The sequence below is a fragment of the Medicago sativa genome, chromosome 1, assembly GCF_051527215.1.
Source record: "Medicago sativa cultivar Bolivia chromosome 1, Bolivia_mono, whole genome shotgun sequence".
Taxonomy (NCBI): domain Eukaryota; kingdom Viridiplantae; phylum Streptophyta; class Magnoliopsida; order Fabales; family Fabaceae; genus Medicago; species Medicago sativa.
Window position 1 is genome coordinate 21,354,273 of NC_140749.1, and position 14,175 is coordinate 21,368,447.

Here is a 14,175-nt window from a genome sequence, read left to right on the forward strand (position 1 = left end):
ATGGCGCCATTCTTATTCCTTTTGGTGGAGGAAGGTTTTTGCGGGAAAAAGAGAAATACCGTCAATTCCAATTTGTTTAAAGGATTTGACTTTAGGAACATTGGGTTGGTCGTGTGTCATCTTCAATATGCAGATGACACACTTTGCACAGGGGAGGCCTCCGTAGATAATTTACGGACGTTAAAGTCGTTGCTTAGAGGTTTTGAGATGACTTTGGGTTTGAAGGTGAGTTTTGATAGGAGTTGTTTGATTCGTGTGAATGTGGGTAGGGAGTTCATGGAGTCGGCGTGCAATTTTATGAATTGTAGGGAAAGATCTCTTCCGTTCAAGTACTTGGGTTTTCTGTTGGGAGAAAATCCGAGGAGGTTGTCTACTTGGGAGCTTTTGTTGGATTGTTTGAAGAAGAGGTTAAATTCCTTGGGCAAATAGTATGCAAGTCTTGGAGGGAGTGTGGTACTTTTAAATGTGGTGTTGAATGCAATCCTAATTTTTTACCTTTCTTTTTTCAATTACCGGTAAAGTGTGGAAGAGGGTGGTGAGAATTCAAATAGAATTTCTTTAGGGAGGTGTGATGGGGAGTAAAAAGCTTTGTTGGGTAAAGTGGTCGACAATATGCCTACCTCGATCTAAAGGAGGTTTGGGAGTTAGAGACATGAGGATGGTGAATTTTAGTCTTTTAGCTAAATGGAGGTGGAGGTTGATTCAACCAGATCAAGCTTTGTGGAAGGAGGTCCTTTGTTTTAAGAATGGGAATCGAATCAACTATCTTTTGAATCTGAGCAAAAACTCTTGGTCATCTTATGCTTCAAGTTGGTGGTTGCATGTTGTGTTCTTTGAAGGGGCGGTGGGGTTGAATTGGTTCAATACAGAGGTAGTGAGGAAGGTGGGGAATGGGGAGAACACTCGATTTTGGCTAGATCATTGGATAGGGAATGAAGCTCTTTGTTTCATATACCCGAGACTTTCCTTTATCTCTAGCCAAAAAGATGCTATGGTGGGGGAGTTTTGGGTTGACGACGTTGAGGGAGGATCTTGGAATCTTCTTTGGCGGAGGAACCTTTTTATGTGGGAAGAGGGTCTTTTCAAAGTCTCCATGGGGAGGTAGAGGGGTGGGTGAAAACGGTGTCAGTTGACTCGTGGTGGTGGAAATTGGAGGATGAAGGGAAATTTACGATAAACTCATGTTGCTAGTGGGATTGATGTCGCCTACTGAGTTTTTGTCAGAAACAAAAGAAATGGTGTTTGAATCGGTGTGGAAGTGTCCGACACCCTCCAAAGTGGTGACTTTCTCTTTGCATTTACTTCTCGATCGGATTCCTACCAAAGATAACCTCTTAAGGTGGAGAATTTCACTCTCGGAGGCCTCGGTTAGGTGTGTATTTTGTGACAGAGTGGGAGAATTGGCAACACATCTTTTTCTTCATTGCTATATGATCTTCAAGGTTTGGGCAATGGTGTGTGGATGGTTAGAGATTAATTTTATTACACCTCAATATTTGTTTCAACATTTTGAATGTTGGAGTGGAGAGATTGGGAAGAAAAGGCTTTGCAAAGGCTATTGGATGGTTTGGCATGCTGTCCTATGGAAAATTTGGAAAACACGAAACGATAGGATTATTAACGATTTTGTGAAAGATCCAGGAGAAATTGTTGATGAGATTAAGATGCTCTCTTGGAATTGGGAGCTATCAAGATTAAAGAATCCTCCTTACCTCTTTTACGAGTGGTGTTTGAACCCCAAGGAATGTTTACTAAGAAAGCTGGGGTAGTTTTAGAGGTGTTTGGGACTTTTGGTGTGGTTTATGGGGCGGTTAAGCAGTACTTTTATGCTGCTGATACTGTGTTTTTAGGTTGCTGTTTTTTCTGGTTTGGTGGGTGTTTTGGGATAACCGATCAGTTTTAGGCCTTGTGTCTTTTTGGCGTTTTGTTGCTCTCCTCTTTATACATCTTGCAAGTTGGTTAACAACTCCATGAATTTATGGAATTTCTTTTCTTGCTGTTTATTGTTCTTTCTGAGAGCAGGGTAAGGTAGCTTTATGTAACTGGGAAGATCCCTACAAATGTTACTTTCTTCCAAAGTCTTCCTACGCTCCATTCATAGAATAGAATCCTTGTCTATGCGCGGTTGGATGGTATCTCGATGAAATTTTGTAGGGATGTGTAGACTGTTGGATTTTTCCCTAATTAAGTTATTTATTTATTTAAATAAATAAGTGGTAATTACCCACTAAGTGCACATAATGGTAATTATCCATTAATCAGAAAATGGTCTTTATTCTTTCCCTTAAATTTAGTAACTGCCCATTATGAGTGAGTGGAGGAGCAGTTTTATTTTGCACGTTCAGTAACTTCTTGATGGCAGAAGTTATATAAAGGAGTGCACTTCATTTGTTTTGGTTCTCTAAGCCTAACATCTCTATTCAGAAAACTTGCACCATCAAAGTGAGATTGTGGAAGGTTTAGAAGAGCCTCAACTTCTTCAAACAAGAGCAATGGCTGGAGGTATGCCTTGCTCCTTCAATTTACGTTTCCGCTGTTTAAGTAGTTATTTCTTTTGTTCTTTATGAAATAACTTACATGTGGTATCAGAGCCCACTTTAGCCTCTGCCTTGCCATTTCACGTTTTGAATTTTGAAAATCTTCAATTTCATTTTGAGCGATTGAGAAGCAGAAACACGTTGAATTCATAAAGAAAATGTTTTTACTCATTATTCTGCATTTAATTTTTAATTCTGGTGTTAAAAGACTATGAAATTGAAATTTGTTAAAACTGGGTCTGCTATGTTTTCAATCGGGTCAAAGACCCTTCAAGAGGTTGAAGCTGCATTCTCATAAATTTTCAAAAATTACTATCGGTAATTCAGTTGAGTGTATGATATTTGAGCTTAATCATACAATTGTATAAATTAAATTGCTTTCGGTTTATGCAATTTATTCTAAGTTAAATGTCAAGTTGATCTATGTAATTTTTAATTAATTAAGGAGTAGCCACAACATCTTTAATTATGCAAAATTGTATATTAAGTTTTAAGATCATGGTTGTGACATTGATGGTAATTAATTATATTGAACATAGTAAATCTTATCCCACAGGAATTTTTGTTATGTTTTGTATAATTAATTAGGATGAAATATCAATTTATATTTTCTAACTTACCCTCAGGAATTAGAAAAAGGAACATAAATTGATAGTTTTGTCATTCGGTTATATGAATCTAATTGAATAAAATTTTATCCCATAGGTAAATTTTATGTCACTAGGTTCATAGTTTGAAACATGATTTACGTTGGTAAAACATGATATTTATTTAGTAGTCTCAATTTTAATTATAAGCATGTATGTTCAATTTTTGCAGCTATGCAGCCTATGAATTTTTCTGATTTTAAGTGTGAAATTCCCGAACTAAGGGGTGAAAACTATAAGGTGTGGAAGGAGAGAATTCTTCTTCACTTAGGGTGGATGGATATCGATTATGCTATTCGGAAAGACGAACCACCTGCAGTTACTGAAACTAGCCTTCAGGAAGACGTTGATCTTTATGAAATGTGGGAGCGGTCTAACCGTCTCAGTGTGATGTTCATAAAGACCAACATCTCTACTAGTATCCGTGGTTGTGTCGATCAGCATGATAATGTCCAAGCATTGCTTAAGGCTATTGATGAACAATTCAAAACATCAGATAAGGCACTTGCTAGCACCCTTATAATGAAGTTTTCATCCATGAAGCTTATCACTGTGAAAGGTGTCCGTGAGCACATCATGCAAATGAGGGACTTAGCAGCACAGCTAAAGACTCTTGAGGTTGATATGTCCGATTCTTTTCTTGTGCACTACATTCTGAACACTCTTCCACCTGAATATGGACCTTTCAAGATTTCTTATAACACACATAAGGACAAATGGTCAATTAATGAACTCCTGACCATGTGTGTTCAAGAAGAAGGAAGGTTGACTATAGAAAAGAGCGAGAGTGTTTTTGTTGCAACTGAAAGAAAGAACATGAATCAAGCGAAACATAAGGGGAAAGGCAAAATACCACCTCAAGGTGGAATTAAGAAAGAATCCAAGTGTTTCTTTTGTAAAAAGAAGGGACACATGAAGAAGGATTGCCCCAAGTTTCAGAAATGGCTTGAAAACAAAGGTAAATCAATCTCACTTGTCTGTTATGAGTCTAATATGGTTAATGTTATTTATAACACATGGTGGATTGATTCTGGTTCTACAATCCATGTTTCGAATACCTTGTACGGTATGACAAGCCTAAGGAAACCACTTCCAAGTGAGCAAGGCATCTATTCAGGAAGCAAGATGCGTTCTCATGTGGAGGCTGTTGGAACATGCAATTTAGTTTTAAGTAGTGGCTTTGTTTTAAATTTGGAAAAGACTTTCTATGTTCCTAGTTTTTCTAGAAATTTAATTTCCATTTCAAGACTTGTACCTTTGGGATACTCTTTCAATTTTTATGAAACATCTTTCAATTTGTTGTATAAATCTAATTTTGTTGGAAATGGTGTATTATCCGATGGTCTTTTCTCAATTAATTTGCAAAATAATGCCACTAATAATGTTATGCATGTTCACGCTGGAACTAAAAGTTGTGTTATAAATGAGGAATCCTCTATTTTGTGGCACCGAAGATTAGGACATATCTCCATTTAGAGAATCAAAAGACTAGTGAATGATGGAGTACTTGGTACTTTAGATTTCACTGATTTTGAAACTTGTGTAAACTGCATTAAGGGAAAGCAGACTAACAAATATAAGAAAGGTGCAAAGAGGAGTTCTGAAATATTAGAAATCATACATTCAGATATATTTTGTCCAGATATGGACATACCAGGTCCGAAATACTTCATCTCTTTCATTGATGATTACTCACGATATATGCATGTCTACTTGCTTCATAATAAGTATGAAGCATTGGATGCCTTTAAAGTTTTTAAGGCTGAAGTAGAAAAACAATGCAAAAAGCAAATTAAGATCGTGAGAACTGATAGAGGTGGAGAATATTATGGTAGATATACTGAGGATGGACAAGCCATGGGTCCATTTGCGAAGTTTCTTCAAGAAAATGGGATAGTTTCCCAATATACCATGCCTGGTTCTCCAGACCAGAATGGGGTGTCAGAAAGAAGAAACCGAACTTTAATGGACATGGTTAGGAGTATGCGTAGTAACTCCAGACTTCCAAAGTCCTTGTGGACTGAAGCTCTTAAAACGGCAGTGTATATATTGAACCGTGTTCCAACCAAGGCTGTCCCAAAGACACCGTTTGAGTTATTTAAAGGTTGGAAACCGAGTTTGCGTCATATACGCGTTTGGGGATGCCCGTCTGGAGTAAGAGTTTACAATCCACAAGAAAAGAAACTAGACCCTAGAACTATAAGTGGGTATTTCATTGGATATGCCGAAAATTCTAAAGGGTATAGGTTCTATTGTCCATCTCATAGCACTAGGATTGTGGAATCAAGAAATGCAAAGTTTCTTGAAAATGACTTGATTAGTGGGAGCAATCAATTTCAGGACACTGGTTCTGATAAAAGTCAAATTGATGTTGAACCGTCCACTTCAAGTGACAGATTGATTGTCATTCAGAGTGCCTCTCAAGATCAAATGGGTATTAGACAATCAGTTGTTGAAGTTCCACAAGCGGCCGATAACAATCTAGTAAATAAAGATGTTCAAGAATTTCCAGAAATTGTTGAACAAATGGTTGAGCAACATGATCCTCTGGAAAATGTTGAACCAACATTAAGGAAATCTACTAGAGAGAGAAGGTCAGCTATACCTAGTAACTATGTTGTATATTTACAAGAATCGGACTATAATATTGGTGCTGAAAATGATCCTGAAAGGTTTTCACAAGCCATGAGTTCTAGAGAGTCGAATTTGTGGTATGATGCTATGATAGATGAGATGAATTCAATGGCATCTAATGGAGTCTGGGATCTTGTCGAGTTGCCTAATGGTTTAAAAACCATTGGCTGTAAATGGGTCTTTAAGACAAAGAAAGACTCATTAGGCAACATTGAGAGATATAAAGCTAGACTCGTTGCCAAAGGATTTACTCAAAAGGAAGGAATAGATTACAAGGAGACTTTTTCCCCTGTATCTAAGAAGGATTCTCTTCGCATCATCTTAGCATTAGTTGCTTATTTTGACTTAGAACTACATCAAATGGATGTGAAAACTGCATTTTTGAATGGAGATCTAGAAGAAGAGGTTTACATGAAACAACCAGAAGGATTTTCTTCTAGTGGTGATGAGCATTTGGTATGCAAGCTTAAGAAATCCATTTATGGACTCAAACAAGCTTCCCGTCAATGGTATTTAAAATTTCATGATGTCATGTCTTCTTTTGGATTTGTAGAGAACATTATGGATCAATGTATATACCAGAAGGTCAGTGGGAGTAAAATTTGTTTCCTTATTTTGTATGTGGATGATATTTTACTTGCTACCAATGATAAAGGTTTGCTTTATGAGGTGAAACAATTTCTCTCTAAGAGTTTTGATATGAAGGATATGGGTGACGCTTCTTATGTCATTGGCATTAAGATTCAAAGAGACAGAGTTCGTAGAATTCTGGGCTTGTCACAAGAGGCTTATATCAATAAGGTCTTAGAGAGGTTTCGGATGAAAGATTGTTCACCAAGTGTAGCACCTATTGTGAAGGGTGATAGGTTCCATTTGGAACAATGCCCAAAGAACGACTTTGAAAGGGAACAAATGCTTAATATTCCATATGCTTCCGCTGTTGGAAGCCTAATGTATGCTCAGGTTTGCACACGGCTTGACATTGCATTTGCTATTGGAATGTTAGGCAGATATCAAAGTAATCCAGGTATGGAACACTGGAAAGATGCAAAGAAAGTGATGAGGTACCTTAAAGGAACCAAAGACTACATGCTTATGTATAGGCGAACTGAAGATTTAGAGGTCAAAGGTTACTCTGATTCAGACTTTGCTGGTTGCGTTGATTCAAGAAAATCAACATCCGATTACATTTTCATGTTAGCCGGCGGGGCTGTTTCTTGGAAAAGCGCAAAGCAAACTTTGATCGCCACTTCCACAATGGAAGCTGAGTTCGTATCTTGTTTGAAGCTACATCACATGGTGTATGGATGAAGAGTTTCATTTCTGGGTTGAAAATTGTGGATTCAATTTCTAGACCACTAAAGATGTATTGTGACAATTCAGCTGCGGTTTTTATGGCTAAGAATAATAAAAGTGGAAGTCGAAGTAAGCATATCAACATCAAGTACTTAGCCATAAGAGAACGCGTTAAAGATCAAACAATTGTTATTGAGCATATTAGCACTAAATTGATGATTGCTGATCCGTTGACTAAAGGCATGCCACCGTCAAAATTTAAGGATCATGTAGAAAGTATGGGACTTGGTTCACATATCTGATTTTCGTTGTAAGAACGATTTTAGTTTTATGAAACTCTGTATGATATTTTCTCATATTTGATCTCTAAAGTGTATACATTTGATTTTGAGAAATATCAATTAAGTTTGGAACCAGAATAAACATAAATGATATGAGTTTATTCATTAAGTTATATGATTTGGTTAGAGACATAATACATTGTGATACATAGAAGATAATACTCAATTAAAGAGGACCTGTCGCAATGGTCCGTGTGTTTTTGTTTCTTATTATTGTAAGTGAAAGAATATGTCGACCAAGTGGGAGAATGTTGGATTTTTCCCTAATTAAGTTATTTATTTATTTAAATAAATAAGTGGTAATTACCCACTAAGTGCACATAGTGGTAATTATCCATTAATCAGAAAATGGTCTTTATTCTTTCCCTTAAATTTAGTAACTGCCCATTATGAGTGAGTGGAGGAGCAGTTTTATTTTGCACGTTCAGTAACTTCTTGATGGCAGAAGTTATATAAAGGAGTGCACTTCATTTGTTTTGGTTCTCTAAGCCTAACATCTCTCTATTCAGAAGACTTGCACCATCAAAGTGAGATTGTGGAAGGTTTAGAAGAGCCTCAACTTCTTCAAACAAGAGCAATGGCTGGAGGTATGCCTTGATCCTTTAATTTACGTTTCCGCTGTTTAAGTAGTTATTTCTTTTGTTCTTTATGAAATAACTCCTGACTAGTCTTCATTAGCAATAGAAATGCATTTTCCAGAGTTGGGGCTCCAGTTTGAGCGAACTTTCTTCCTTGTGGAGGACACTTGGTTACTTTCCAATTCATATGGGTGTCATAGCATAGAATATGGATTAGTTGAGTTCCTATTTATTTTCCTGTAAGAGAAAAACAAATACCAAGCAGTACTGTACATGGTATTAATTTAATGAATTTTTATTTCATTTTTGAAATTTTCATAATATAATAAAGGAATTTAATCTAACGACTACTAACCTAATTGTAACCCATAAATTAAAGACAAATTTAACTTAACAGAAATTAAGTTAGAAAAAAATAAAAATAAACCTAACCACTAAATTATAGACTGGTAAAATAAATTTTGAATGAAGTAAAGCTAATCGTCTTCTCGAAAATATCAACAATTCCCGACAACAGCGTCAAAAATTTAACGACTAAATTTTGCAAGCGCATCAAGTAATAAAGTTTGATTTCGACAAGGGATTTCACTAAAAACTTTTATTTGAACAAACAATTCGCTAAAACTTGATGACTAAAGTAGTAAGTAAATCCTGTCCATATTGATTTTCGTTTCGACGAGGCAATTAGTTAAATCTATTAACTTAAAGTAGTATTGGAAGAGTATGCAAGATTGATTTGATTGAGCAAAGTAGTTGGTTTAATGGCAGAAATATAATGGGGGTTGATTCAGATGATTTCTGGCGATTAGGATTCTTCGAATCCCTTCTACCTCTTTGTTGGAATTAATGCAATTATGATTACCAGTTATGAACTAAAGTCATACATACAACACAGTAAAGGGTCATCAATCCTCTAGGTTCTATACACATTGATATCATTAATAAAGTGGGAACTTAAACTTTCACAAGTAATTGAAATGAAACAAATGTTGAAATTTCTAAATTATCATCTAATGGAACCACACTACAGACGAGTCTTAGAACCTAAAAACATGCTGTAAAGTTCTCTAATTAAATTTAAGATAAAAAAGGGCCACCCGTTGCATTAAAACTCCCGCATACGCAGGGTCCGGGAAGGGGTTCCACTATTTGGTGTATTGTACGCAGCCTTACCCTGTTTTTACACAAGATGTTGTTTCCAGGACTTGAACCCATGACCTTCCAGTCACATGACAACAACTTTAAGATATTTGAATAAAATTCATATCCAACAGTTTTGACTTAAAAAAGACTTCAATCTTAACCTAATCTATGTTCAATCACAAGGGTTAGGTATATCGCACTCGCTAGTGCATGAAGGCTGTGAGCTTGAAACATATGGAAATTAAATTAAATTCAGATCATAACGAAACTAAAGACTTACATTAATATAATCCAATAAATAAACAAATAGAAGTTCATTTTGGAACCCTAATTAAAAGATGTTTAGGTACTCATGGTAACATAATACATAATCAGAATTAATGTATATTTTTAAATGAATATTTTTGAGTGGAAGGACTTGAATTAATGTAAGCATATTTCCTGCTGTGTGTAGGGCTTTGTGCAGGGTGCATTAGAGCAATTTGCTCTCTGTCCCATGCTCTCTGCCCAATTTGCTCTCTAGTTTCGTTTGCATTTTTTCACCATTCATTGAGTGTTTTCTTGATAATTTTCCTTCTATATTTTCCAAAATTTCGATGAGGTGTCTTACTTGCCGAATTACATGATTTTTTTAATAAAAGACTCAAAACACCTATGAAATTGTTTGGTTTAGCGAGGAAACAAAATTACATGACTCGATTTGAAAACATTACAAAATGTCTGTTACACCATGATTAACTTCTCTAAAATTCCTCTATAATGTGCTGAAAGCTGCAATTTAGAAAGATGGTTTTAGAACTTTGTTGTTCCAATCAGATGACAGGAGATAGAGAATGGTATAGTGCATGAAGTTACAACTCCTTAAACTGCAAAACACAATGGTTTAGCAAAGGGAAGGAACAAAACCCCTTCTGGATATGACCATAATAAGTATGCATAAAATGAAGAAAATTCCAAATATATTTTGGAGAGAAGTTGTAGTAACTGCAGCCTATGTTCTAAATAGATGTCCATCAAGACAGCTATACAAAATTCCAGAAGAAGTGTAGAGAGATAGGAAGCAATCAAGGAAACACTTAAAGAGTGTTTTGTTCCTTGTGCTACAAGCAAGTCCCTAGGGTAAAAAGATAGAAGCTGGAAGATGAAAGTGAACCTATGATACTTGTGTATATTATGTGCATTATAACAAAACAGTCACCAGAGATGTTATATTATGTGACTTATAATCTTGGGATGGGAATAAGAAAGGAAATTATTCAAATTGTGTATATTATGTGCATTATAACAAAACAGTCACCAGAGATGTTATATTATGTGACTTATAATCTTGGGATGGGAATAAGAAAGGAAATTATTCAAATCCTGCCATTCCAATGTTGAGTGAAGAAGAACATACTGAGCAACTTGATACAACAAAGACACATGTATGTGCCAACCAGATTAGATGATCATGAAATGATACCTGATGACGGTGAAGTAAATGATGAAGGGGATTGTGTGCATTTTGCACTATTGCTGATGCAGAACCTATTAACTATGAGATTGCATTGAATGATAAAGTCACAAAAAACAGTTAGGTATATTTTAGTTTTCTCATAGTTTTTGTTAAAAATAAATAATGTTTTAAATCTTTATTTTACAAAAAACTGAACAGTTGAATTTCTCTATTACATAACAAGGCAACTAAATAAATTCTAACTTATTTAAAAACCTGGTTTGACAAAGATACAACAGATGAATAGCAATGTTGACAAATAAACAGTCTGTATGGGTTTTAGACAATATAGAACTACGGATTATACATTCAAATGTTCTCTAGAATTTCAATGTTGTCAAATAAATGTCTTGATCAAGACAAAAAGGTACTACCATAGATATTTCCAAATTACAATTATAATTAAAAATCAGAACTATTTTCATGCTAGTTTCTTCAAGGTAATAAATCCTATTTTAAAAAAAAAAAACTTAATAGTTATAAGAATGAATTCGTATAAGAAAGAATTAATATAATTTACTAATTATGGAATGAACTGAACTTGATAATCTAAAGAGTTCAATTATATTTTGTGATACTAGAAGATTTTAATATTTTTATTTAAAATGGCGAAACTGTTGCCTTTAATATAATTGTCTTCTCAGCTGGTATTTAGCACAGACTAGCAATGAATTGAACCCTTCTTTCATAAAAAAAAAAAAAACAATGAATCGAACTCACTCGAAAATAATTTGGAAACAAGTTTGAATCCAAACATTTAATCAATTGCAGAAACAAGTTTATAAAAGAAGATATATTATTGTTGCTTGGAGAGATCATCTCCAATAACTTCAAAATATAACAAGAGTTCAACTTAACTTAAACCAGTTTATTACATTGAAAAATAATTTCTAAAATAGAGAATAACATAACCATCCCATACAATGTATAGCCAAGACACACAAAGCAACAATGACAAATAGGTTATACGACACAACATAAATCGTGGATTATTCGGAGAGACTTCAGTCAAATGCTTCTTTTAGAGACTTCAACTTTCAAGCATGTTTCATGCGAAGAAACACGGAAAGCCTTGGGGTTACAGGGTGACCTTCCACCACCTGTATCTGAAACTTCCGTAACAAAGCAGCTGCGACCATCTTCATTTGAATGAGACTAAGATCTTTACCTATACAAATTCTAGGTCCTGTGTTGAAAGTTATGAACTTGTAAGATGGTACATGTATAATATCTCCCTTCTCAGATATCCATCTCTCAGGCTTAAATTCCATGCAGTCTTCTCCCCATATTTGTTCCATCCTTCCCATAGAATACAAAGAGTACATTAAACTTGTATTTGGACTAACACGCTCTCCACTAGGTAGTATATCGGATTTGATTGAACAGATATGCTCAAAAGGTATAGGAGGATAAAGCCTCAAGGCTTCACATATAGCTCCATGGAGGTATACTAGCTTATCAAGATCCACATCCCTCACAGTAATCCGATTATCCTCGTGTGTTAACCAATTATCTTTGATCTCTTGAATGATTTTTTCTTCCACAATAGGATAAGTTGAAAGAAGCCAGAAAAACCAACTGAGAGCTGAACTAATTGTACCATTTCTGGCAAACACCATAGTAAGTGCAGTGTCTCTAAGATACTTCTCACTGATTTCTCCCTTTCCATGTCCTTCTTTCTTTAGGGCTTTTACCATGCTTAAAAAACGTTGGTCCATTTCTTCATTGCTGCACTTGCTTTGCACTTCACCATGGGAAAATGTTATACTTTCATACACGAATCGGTCAAGATATTCTTGGGCAATCTTGAACTTCTTCTCCTGACCAACATTGAGCCATTTCTGCAACTTCCACAAACTACTTGGAATAAAGTGCCTGTAAAGTATCACTTCCTCAATCACAGGAAGAGATTTTTGATAAGGAATTTGTCTAAGCTTATTAAACTTGTTTGGAAGGCAATTTGGATCAAATCCAAATGAAATCATGCAGCTACTATCAAAGGCGAACCTATTCAAGGCATCTTGCAAATCCACCTGAGCTCTTGCTTCAGATACATCATTAAGAAATGGTATCAGGTTGTTCTCCACCTTCTTCTGAATGGATTGTTGGAACATGTTCTTGAAGCTTTTCCTTCCAAGAATTAAATGATACATTGTCTTCTCCTGTTTCCATACATCATTGGAATCAGAATTGAAAATACTACCTCCAAGAAATTCAAAAACATCATGGAATTTTGACCCTTTCGCGTAGTTGCCAAAATTCTTCGTTGTAATGTAGTTCAGGTTCATTGGATCAGTTAGACCGATAAAGCTTGTCTTTGTGAACCAGGCTCCTCCAAATCTAAACGTTCCTCCATGATTTTTCAAAACTAAGGTTGCATAATCATGGAAATCGGAGAGATGACACAAAAATGTCGGTAGCATACCAATTATTGGCCAATTGATTGGTACAAATTCATCTCTATTGCGTCTCCTATAGTGGATGTATAGGAAGATTAGGATGGCTACAAATCCTCCAATACACTGAATTATTGAGATTGTAGATTTACTAAAGTGTATGTTTATAAATTGCATGTGTCTTTCATGCATGCTTATAAAATATCACATGCTTTACACTTATACAGCCTTTACTGCGTGAAGAAACGTAACCACTTGACATTGTTAGATGCATGGCATTAATATAAGTGGTTGGTTGAAAAATCTAATGCGAAGTGATATCAGGATGAGACATAAGATATATAGTGAAGATAAAATGTGCCATGCATGCCTCCTGTTAATGGCTCGGAATTTTCTGGTTTGAAAATCAGAGACTATGGAACAGTAGTGAAGATAAGTGGTTAGTTGAATAAATACTATAGAACAAAAAGAAAACACCAACCGAAAAAAAAAAGAGCATGAAATTACAAGCTGAGCAGCACATTAGAGGATCAAACCACCAAAAACGATAGTCAAAAGCAAATAGATAAATATATGTGTATATTTCGTTTTAGGTTGCGTCAAAATCAGATAGAATAAAAACAAATAGATAAATATATGTGTATATATTATTTAGGTAGAGTCAAAATCAGATAGAATAAAAACAAATGGAAGCCTCTAATATTTCAATTTATATGATCATAGAATACATCATCAAAATGCACATAATAATAATAATAATAATAATAATAATAATAATAATAATAATAATAATAATAATAATAATAATAATAATAATAATAATAATAATAATAATAATAATAAATATAATTGGTGGACTTTTTGTCAAAATTTACTAATAACTGGTGGACGTTAATTTAGTTACCTGCTATAGCTGGTCACCATTTTTTTTTTTTAATGTTTTTTCAGTCTAAGTTTTTTTTGAAGGATACTCAAAGTTTTTTTTTTGAAGGATGGTCTAAGTTTTTTGTTTGTTTGTTTTATAGATTATGGAAAAATGTATTTTCAATTGATTACATCTCTACGGTCTCTACTTTCTCATATATTTCAAAGTCTGAAATTTACTGTG

General features: G+C 34.9%; 2 pseudogenes; one reads left to right on the forward strand and one right to left on the reverse strand.

Annotated features, from left to right (window-relative positions):
• Window positions 1-1,769, forward strand: LOC146953579 (uncharacterized; annotated as a pseudogene).
• Window positions 1,770-11,467: 9,698 nt separating this feature from the next.
• LOC146953580 (alkane hydroxylase MAH1 pseudogene) lies at window positions 11,468-13,259 on the reverse strand (annotated as a pseudogene).
• Window positions 13,260-14,175: the final 916 nt, after the last annotated feature.